We start from the raw sequence: 10,922 nt of genomic DNA, 5'->3' as shown, positions 1-10,922 counted from the left end.
CCCATGGGAAAAATTACTTTTCCCATGGGAAGTTTAGAGTTCCCATAGGAACTTTAAAGTTCCCATGGGAAAAGATGAATACAAAAAGTTCCCATGGGAATTAATTCTTCCCATGGGAACAAATTTTCTTCCCATGGGAACAATTTTTCTTCCCATGGGAACAAATCTTCTTCCCATGGGAACAATTTTTCTTCCAATGGGAACAATTTTTTTTCACATAGGAACAATTTTTCTTCCCATGGGAACATACTATATTACAACATGTACAATACAAACATTATTTTCCATTTGAATTTTTTTCTTCAGAAAAATTACAATTTGTTGCAAATACTGGATATATGAGAATAAAAGAGAATATACTTCTGCCTTAGCTGGATGGAAAGCTGTAGGGGATAACACATTTTTGGAACCTTGTAAAACATCTCAGAAAAGCAGATTTGTCTCCGGGACAAGTTTGCAATTCCGCTGAGTGCAAAAGTTGTTCACCTTTATTTTTGGAGTTAAGTCAAAATGAAGTTGATAACTTGGTTGGTATTGGTTCCCTGATATTTGTCCTAAAATTGTTTGGCTCTAGCACCACTGTTGAAAAAGTTATGCCCCTTTTTTCAACAATTTCCTTAGAGGAATAGTTGTTTTCCTCAAGGGAAATCAAATTTCCCTAAAGGAAAAAGATTTGTCCTCAAAGGGAAATTGTTTTTTCCTCAAGGGAAAAAGATTTCCTTCAAGACAACAAATTTCCTCTAATGAAATCATTGTTCTTCAAATTTCCTCTAAAGAAATTTCTGAACATCAAATTTCCCTTATTTGTTCTTGTTAAACATTTCTTCGCTATACCATGTATACAAACAGTATGAATATAATTATTACAAGACTGTATAGTTGATGCAAATGATATTCAAAACTTTCATAAATGTTTGACTCAACATTTTAATGACATTGAAAATTGATAAAGTCTGACTGTTTAGATCTAGGTATTGTTCATACTTTTTATAAAATTTAACTATGATTTATAACAAAAATTTGTAGCAAATGATTCTGTTTTCTTTGTAATTCATGTAATTGTTTCAATGCAATACATTAATAAGCAACCAATTTGAATGTCATACCATTTGTGGTGTTCTAAAGAATTTGTTTATATATTTGCAGATTAAATAATAAAATATACACTTTTCGTGTTATTTTAAATTAAAATTTTCTTCTGTTTCAGCTTGTGTACAGTTTTCAATCCACTACGCAAGAATTCAGTGAATACATTATTCCATTCACTTAACATTTTCCTTCAATTCTAAGAGAAAACATTTTTGCAAATTGTTCTTCAATGATCTTCTTCCGTATATTTGATATGAGGGAGCGATGTAAATGAGTGGATAAAACTGGTGTTCCTTTTTTCAACAACAAAATAGTATTTGTTCTGCATTCTCCTTTCTTTCGAATAATATATATAATATGTTGTTGCTTTTATGCAATAGTGTTTTTGTGTATCTATGATAGAACTCCATTTGGTTTATTGGCATTATCATGTGATAATGATGAAATTTCCTGTTTCTTTTTTGCAGGAAAGCACACATTCCAGTTCAAATTAATCCAATTATGCACTTTGTAAATAAATTTCAACTTTAAGTTTCCTCTTCAGTAATGACCTATTGATCGTGAAAACCAAGATGTCTGATCACCTATAAATACACAAAATAAACAAATAAAATGTTATAAATGGAGAGAGAAACAGCAATAAATGTTTTTCATATGTAGCTTTCTTTATTAAAATTCATTAAGTAAACTTGAACCTTGCGAAAAATAATTAGCTGTGATGTAGACTAGAAAGTATAAAACGCAAAATAAAGGAGTCGCCAAAAATTAGTTGATTTACATTAGTCCAGTCTGTGTTTGCAGGAAATTTACATCATAGGTTGCCATATTCCTATTGTGCCTGTCCAAAGTTCAGAGCCTGTAGTTTTTGTAAGTTTAGTCTGACACTAAAATTTAGTGGTTGTTGTTGTTGTTGTTTCATACCGGTTATATTTATTTTTTGTAATTTATTTTGTAATAAACTAGGCAATTAGTTTTACAGTTTGGACATGTTGGATTGTTTCAATTTTTCATCTTTGGGTCTTTTATAGCTGCCTACTTTGAATATAGGGTATGGATTTTCTCATTATTGAAGGTCGTCACAGGCCTACAATTGCTTTCTTAAAGCCATGATAGTTTTCATATTTAATATACCACATCTTTTAATTTTTATAGTAATCATGATTATCATCTTTCAAGTTCAACAACTTTAAAAAAATAAATAAAAGTGGCCTTACCATTTAGGTTTAGTTTGCTTCTGCAAATTTTAAATTGCCTATCATTTCTGCTGTTTATAATTTCTCTGTATCTTCTATAGTTCTTGTCCTATACATAAAAGAGTAAAAGTTATTATTGAATGGCATCTTGCATCAATATTTTTTTTTGCTGTTTAATGTACATGATGTATATTAATGTGTGTTTAATAAGAAGAGTGCACATGCTGAAATGTCTCGCCTTCTTTTACTAATCATTGATAATATGTTGATAGTCCTAAGTATAAAGCTTTATCACAACTGTCACATAAACTTAACATTAACCAAGATAAATAAATAAAGACTAATGAACCATGAGAATAAGGTCAGGCCTAAATTAAAATATTGTTTGTTTGCCCTTTTCCGACCCTATTTTTTGAAACAAGGTAGGTAGGTAGGTAAAATATTTTATTTTTCTTTCCCATAAAATAACTTGGCTTGGTACATTTTTTGTCATGGGTAGGCAGGTAGGTATAATATTTTATTTTATAGATACAATATCTGAATGATATCATTTTTGTCTGTATTTGCTCTTGTTTTAAGAATGATCGATTTTACTAATCTTTACTTTTATTAAAGTTTCTGAATAGTCCCAGGAAGTTATGAAAAAAAATTATCATGTATAATGTGAAGTTAATTTATATGCACTTCTATTTGTTTTTAAATATCAAAATATAGGGCTCGAGCATATTTTCAACAATTATATGCCTGGAACTTTTAAAGAGTTTTAACTTGCACTGATATTCTGTACTACGTACATGTACCTTGTACGCTTAACTTGACCGAAACATTTATTAATATCATATATATCTCCCTAGCATGGTTTGTGAAACAGCTTTACTATGTGCAATCTATGAAGGGGGTAGGGACCTTTATCGGGACTTCGGGATTGGGTGTTTTTAAGCTCAGGATTTCAGGATTTCCAGGAATTGTTTTTTTTTTTAAATTTTTGGGATGCATTTCCCACCATCGTCATCATGCAACCAGTTAAAAGAGCTAAAACTAAGCATTTATCTTACTTTATTTACAACCCTAGAGACTGAGTGTGTCCAGGTGTTATAAAAAAAAAGCTAAAAGACTTAAAACTCAAATGTCACATATTTTACATCGCATTTATAAATGGTCTGCAAGGAAAACTTGGCGATTTTACTGCCAATTATTCTCCAATTTACAGGACTTCGGTCCATTTCAGATATAAATAAAATGTCAAAGCTGGTAATAGGCAGCAATAACATAATCATCCGGATATACGAATCACTAAACGTCATCCTTATACATGTTATATAGGATACAACATCCGTTAACAAAATATTTTGTACACACGTTGATAATTTTGTATTGGACAAACTTTTTTGAATGAACCCTGCTCTTCAAGTATAAAGGGCAACGTTGGTTATACTTTCAACATCGACTTCAATCAAAAGCTTTGAATCTCTAAATGCAAGTGTTCATGCCAAACGCTGACGTGATACCAAATGGACTTAACCTTATACGGGGAAGATAAAACCTGTGGATTCCGGTAAAAAAGTTTTGAGCAGGAAATACAAATATAAGATTTTCGGGAAGAACAAAAAATAATTAAAACAAAATATTGCTGGTAAATACAAATAAAAGATTTTCAGTCGGAACGAATTTATAGAGTCGGTCGGTAAAGGGCAAACAAATAATATTTTAATTTAAGCCTCAATGTCAGATGAACCATGCCAGGCAGACATATACAGCTAACAAGGCTTCAATGCAACAATTATAGTTGACCTATTACTTATAGTTTAAGAAAAATAGACCAAATCACAAAAACACTGATCAATGAACCGTGAAAATGAGATCAAGGTCAAATAAAACCTGTGCCACTGACATATAGATCATAAAATATTTCTATACACCAAATACAGTTGACCTATGGCTTATAGTATTTAATAGATAAAGACCAAAACTCAAAAACTTAATTTTGACCACTGAACCATGAAAATGAGGTCAAGGTCAGATGACATCATCCCACTAGACATGTTCACCTTACAATCATTTCATACAACAAATATAGTAGACCTATTGCATAAAGTATGAGAAAAACAGACCAAAACACAAAAACTTAACTATAACCACTGAACCATGAAAATTGTCATAAATAGCATAGACACCTCTTAGTTTTGAGAACAACATGCGTTAATTGTGCAAGTATAATCATTGATAAATCATGCACAAGATTGACTTTTTTTAAAAAGCCTATATATTGAAATTTTCTGAAAATATTTCATGCATTTATTAATATGACCAATTTCAAGAAATGCGCAAAGATGTGAGATGATTTATATAATTGTAATTTCAGGAATTTACAGTAAAGGCTTTCATCCCCACTGCATTTTGCACTTTTCCCACGTCAGGAGCCAGATTATGGCCTTTGTGACCTTTGTATGATTTTTATTTTAGTTTCTTTTTTAATATCAAAGAGTTTAATATGACGTCCATTATCACTCAACTAGTATACATTAATGGCAAGCTAAAGCATGCCTCACAGGCAGGGATCCAGGAGGGTCTGAGGGTTGGACATGTTGGAACCCCCCTTTCTACATTGTTCTTTATTGGACGATCAATGCATTTGAATTTTAAAATTAACACCATTCGAACGTAAATATATTTCAAAATTAAGATGCTGCAATGTAAAATCCCAGTAGAGCTGGGAAGATGGTATAAGTCATTCCAAAAGAAGAAAGGACATGCAATCTGTGTTTAACTGCAATTGGCAATGAATTCCATTATTTATTTGAATGCAATTCTTTATTAGTTAAAAAATATCAGAAATCAGCATATTCCAGAGTACTATGTGAAATATCAGAATTAAGCAAAAATGAAAGGACTACCCAGATAGCAAACATGTGTTGGGCCAATGTTGGCATTCTGTTGGCAACATTGTTGGGCCAACGTTGGAAAACTATGTTGGGCCAACGTCATTTTGCTCATCGGCCCTCAGTTGGCCCAACATGTTGGGTCTTTGTTGGCCCAACATCAGTATGCCAACAAAGTTAACTATTTGCCAACAAACTGCCAACAATGTTAACTATTTGCCAACAGTCTACCAACGTCGTCTAGTTTTAAAATTATGTTGGGCCAATGTTTTAAAAACTTTTGAATTATTCAAAATACTAAGAATTTTCTAGCTCTTGGCACAGACGGTTTAAAATAGTCCTATTTGGTAAGACTTTATTATTTAATTTTTTACTAAGTCCTCAATGCCCTTCAAACACAATCTATATTCTCTACGATAACCTAGAATCATTCAAATAAAGTTCGATTAAAATTGGTTCAGTAGTTTCAGTCAGAAGATCTTACACTGAATCAATGGATAAAGTAAGTCAAATATCATTGGGCAAGCTACTTAAATAACAGTTGGTAAGAAAATATTGGGCCAACATTGGGCCAATAACACCAAAATGACAGTTGGCGGAAAGTCGTTGGGCCAACAAGGGGCCAATGGTGTCGAAATGACTGTTGGCTGAGTTTTGTTGGGCCAACAAGGGGCCAATAGTGTCAAAATAACTGTTGGCTGAGTTTTGTTGGGCCAACGTCGGTTTCTTGTTGTGCTGCCAACGCCAACTATTCACCAACAGTGCCAACCAATCACCAATGTTGGCCCAACAAAGTATTGCTATCTGGGTATAACTGTCATTGACAAATATTAACTTATTATTTAAAAATGTGTCTATATTCATTTCAAAGTTAACTAAAATATTATAATGTTAAAATATTATAATATAAAGTAATTTTCCATATATTTTATTTCTAAGTTGTTTTTTTTTTTTTTTAATTGTATGTGATTGTATTTTGTAATTTACCTCTTGTTTCACATGTCAATGTGACGGAGTGTTTTTTCAAATAAAGCATATTGTATTGTATTGTATTGAATGGGGACATGTAGTTGGACCCCCCCCCCCCCATTTGTCTTTGGTTAGGAACCCCTTCTCGGGTTGTGGGATTTTCTCGTTGCATTGAAGACCCATTGGTGCCCTTTGGCTGCTATCTGCTCTTTGGTCTTTTGATACATTCCCCATTTACATTTCGATTTTATATTCAGTTCTATTATAGATGTGAGACTTCTTGTTGATTTGGTTTCATATTTCGGCTTCGTCAGAGGAAAGCGTTCCAGAAATAAAATAGCCTTGCAAGACGTAATAATTATTTGGACTAGATTTTCACCACCATCAACATTGTAAAGCTTGTCTCACTGTGGAAGAAATGAGTTTGGCGCGTTTACAAAAATATAATAGTCTGACAGGGGAGTGTGTGTGCATACCATTATTTAAATTTTCTAAACCTTCTTTTTCAATATTTTGTGCATTTCTTGGTAATATACTGTCAAACCTCGAGTGCTGCTTTACAAAGACGATCAACTTACAAGTAATGTAGGGGAAGGAAACTAGCTAAAAAGACCAAATATAAGCCACAACTAATGGGGTCTCATTTGGGGGTTCTGTTCACGGATCTCGCTTTATAGTTACATCCCGCTTACACTATGTAAGTAAACAATAGACCACTTTCGAGTTCATCCGTCACCGGAAAAAACTCGTCAATTATACGCGCCTTTATGACGTCATTTACCAGATAGAGGGGGTCGCCTGTATCCCTGCACTATTTACGTTCATCAAGCGTCTTGGTGATCGTCATTGTGCAGGATAAACTAGAAATAATGGTTGTTCTGTAGGTACTTAATGACAATTCCCTAATGACATCAATGCTGATTGTCAATTTTGATAATTCAATTTGTCGTTTAATTCGTACAACATAGAATTATAGTTTTCCAACCACTCGCTCAACATTGGAATGGAAGTGACGACGCCCCTAAACGCACAAATGACGTTCACTAAAACCAGAGTTTTTGACGGAAATGCATCGAACTCGAAAGTTGTCTATTCTAATATTTTTGTAATTTCCTATGTCCCGCTAAACTTCATTTCCAGTTTTCACGGCACAATATTTTGACTATTAGTGACACTAACACTGTGGTATTTTCACGTGGGTATTTTACCAATAAGGCCATATCAGAGGCGGATCCAGGGGGTGGTCATCCGGTGCCGGTGACCACCCCCTGGGTTTGCAAAAATGGTGCACCATGTACCAAAAAATGGTGCACCTTGAACATTTTGAAAAATAAATTCGTCGATCAAATCAATTTGTCTATCGTTATCACCAGTCATAAAGTTGTCATTACTTACCTTAAGGCTAAATACATGTACCCTGACAGGTATGTTTATACAATGAACATGTAATCAACAATCGCTAATTACTTGGTCGATTTCTTTGATGTTTTAAAAGGTGTAAAAATGAAGAGACAGTCCTCAATCTTAGATGTTTTTAGCAGGTAATTTATACTTTTTTTACAAATAATAAATAATAATAATAATTTATTTTATTAAAGTGTCACATACTTGTCTACAGATTTTTTATACAGATTATATAATATACATTGCACAATAATAAAATAAGACAAATACCCAGCCTAGAAAGGCCTATGAGACACTATATATACAAATATATATCTATTTAACAAATACAAATTGAAAAAAACATAATAAAATGTTAACATTTTACATTACGTTTATCTAAAATTTTAAAGTTTGTATAATAACTTTTCTCGACCAAAAATATTTTTTTACTGTGATGCCAAAATTCAAAAATAATTTTAAAGTTTTAAAGTCACATAAATAAACTTTAAATGTTCGAACGCTCACATTCACAACTTGTTACACTCATTGGACAAACAATTTTGAGAATTGCATATATATTGGGATAATCAGGTTTGTTGCATTTTTAATGGTTTCAGCAGCTGACTTTGGCAATGTATCTGTGGTATGTTTCCAGAAATGCAACCACCTATATCTACTTGAATGTACTTGTACTTGAGTTGAGAATGTGAGCGTTCGAATAGTGAGCTCGGGTTACTGAAAACATTTTTACGTGCAACAATGGGCCAGGACCGACTAAATGGACTTGCACTGATTCACGTGCATTACAATTTAGAGTTAGAACTTGATGTTATAGTTGACATGTTTGCACGCAGGCATCCAAGAAAAATGAAATTGGAATCAATTTTATAAATAATGTGTAACTTTTGTCTTCTATAGTTGTAACTATTTTCATGATACCAATAAAAAAATTGAATTTTAATTTAAGATTTCAAAAGGTGACCACCCCCTAATAAATTCCTGGATCCGCCCCTGCATATATTTCGGTGTGTAGAAATACCGCAAAGGAATTCTTAAAGGCGCTGACTAAGAAGAAAGTTTTTGCATTAAGGACACTAAAACGATGTTTTAAGATCACAGAGAATATGGATATATAGGAGGATATGATTAAATACCTCATATCTGTAAAGTTAGGTATCAATAGATATTGTAATTTTGAAGTTAAATGACTTTTTAATCAACACGTGCCACTCGGCACGTGACCAACGGCTTATTGCAAATTCAATAATCATCATGTTCAATCAACCTAATCCAATACACAATTGTCTTTTTATCGTTACTTATTGATTAATTAATGGTTGTTGTTGAATAAACTTAACGGTTTAGCGTGGTAAATTTTCAAGTTTATGAAAGAAAAATTAAAAAAAAATGAATTTTGTGTTTTAAAACTTTGCCTTTGTTATATTTTGTTTTTAAGGAAATTGCTATGCAAGCTTTTTTTTAAATTAAAGAACCCTATTTTGAGATACAAATTGAGACAAAAATGCTTTTGAGATTTCGTTTCCTTGTTAACAACACAAGAGTTTACATATATTATCATTATACCTTGAATGAGTGACATATGCATGAGAGTATGTGGTGTCCGTGGGGTTCTTCAAAATCCGATTACAGAAGTAATGTAGAAAAACCCCAAGAGGTAAAATTATATTACGTTTTAAAAAGAGACTATAAATCATAACTGTCTCCTATGAACAATAACTTTAAAACTGATGTCAATGCTTTTTTTTAACAATTCATCTTTATTTCAACAATTGAAGATGAATACCATTTTATTTTATAATGTAATAAGCATCGTGATGTAAGAAATATAATTCACAATGTGCAGGCGCGAATCTAGAGCTTGAAGCGGAGGTTTGGGGGAGGGGGTACGTGATAAATGTTTAGAATACTAGAGAAGTTTTCTTGTTATATAAAACCATACGTTTTTCAATAAATGGCAAACTTTTTGTTCATCCGGCATATGGTTACTCTAAATAAACTTTTGATTAGTTTAATTATTTGATTACAGATCGTATCTACCCGTTTTGCAATTGCTGTACCACCCTAAATGAGGTTAATAAAGATATGTATAATAAAATATAGAGGTAGCAGTCTTGGATTGTCTTAATTAAATCCTTTGATCCTCTAATTATCAAGTTACCCTCTGGCCAATGTAATTATGACTTGTGTATATTTAAAGAAGTTACTTATATATCTTTATTCTCATAAAGCAAATGCATTACATCGGTACAGAGATAACAAATACAACAATAAATATTTACAATATGTACAAAACAAGCGAGAGAGGTTACAAAAGTTACAAGCCAGGAGTACAAGCACGGGCCGACAAACACAAGTATTTATATTTTCTATAAAAAAAACAAAGCTTCTTCAGAACTGGTTTTCTTGTACTTGACATAACGTCAGAGAATTTAACTGTATTTTGCCGTTTTGTAAAATATGCAGTTAAAAACTCTTTTCGTTTTTGATTGAAAAATTTGCATTCAAATATAAAATGATATTCGTCACCTATTTGTCGATTGTTACATAGACTGGAAAAGCGGTTTTCTCTGATTACGTTTTGCCATCTTCCTGTTTCAATCGGCAACTTAGTATTAGTCGTTTGAAATCGACAAAAAACAAAAGCGTCTTTGAAGTCCAAAATATTAAAATATTCTTCAATTTCAAGTTTTTTTTTTTTAATTTTTGTAGTTTATACCTTTTGACGAATTTTGAATGAGGGAATTCCAGTTCTGAATATATTGATATAGCAATCTCTGCTTTATGACAGTTTTTAACCATTCTTTATTGTTTTCTTCAGTTCAAATATTTCTTCCTGTTAGACTATATCTACTATTAAAGATTAAAAAATTTCTAAATCTAGACTGCAGAAAATTATTCTATAATGGTTATATCTTGCCACTTATTGATTATTGTTGTATAGTGTGGAGTAGTTGTAGCAGTGAGGGTTTAAAAAGGATAGTAAAATTACAAAAGAGGGCTGCTAGATTAATACTAGAAACAGACCCATTCGCTCCTTCTGCACCCTTATTCAAACACTTAAACTGGATGACAGTTGAACAGAGAATAAAATATCATAAGTTAGTGATGACATTTAAGTGTATTAATAATGATGCCCCATCATATCTTACTAACAAGTTTCATTATGTTTCAGACAGAAATCCGTACCCCTTGAGAAATGCTGTTCAAGGAAACCTCATACTCCCTAAACCAAAAACAGAATTATTCAAAAAATCTTTTATGTATTCTGGACCATTCTTGTGGAATAATTTGCCAATACCGTTAAGAAATATTACAAATATTAATTCTTTCAAATACAAAATAACAGATCATTTATTGAAATCAACCTAGCTGTATAAATAATATA

General features: G+C 32.1%; 1 long non-coding RNA gene across 1 annotated transcript; it reads right to left on the bottom strand.

Moving 5' to 3' along the window:
- Positions 1 to 1,023: 1,023 nt before the first annotated feature.
- On the bottom strand, positions 1,024 to 6,694 carry LOC139482084 (uncharacterized). The gene is made up of 3 exons (XR_011654767.1): positions 6,607 to 6,694; positions 2,304 to 2,391; positions 1,024 to 1,673 (listed from the first exon to the last, which is right to left on the bottom strand). It is a non-coding gene; the product is annotated as an uncharacterized lncRNA (long non-coding RNA).
- Positions 6,695 to 10,922: the final 4,228 nt, after the last annotated feature.

Source organism: Mytilus edulis, chromosome 7 (genome assembly GCF_963676685.1).
Source record: "Mytilus edulis chromosome 7, xbMytEdul2.2, whole genome shotgun sequence".
Lineage (NCBI taxonomy): Eukaryota > Metazoa > Mollusca > Bivalvia > Mytilida > Mytilidae > Mytilus > Mytilus edulis.
This window is presented reverse-complemented; position numbering and strand designations above follow the sequence as displayed.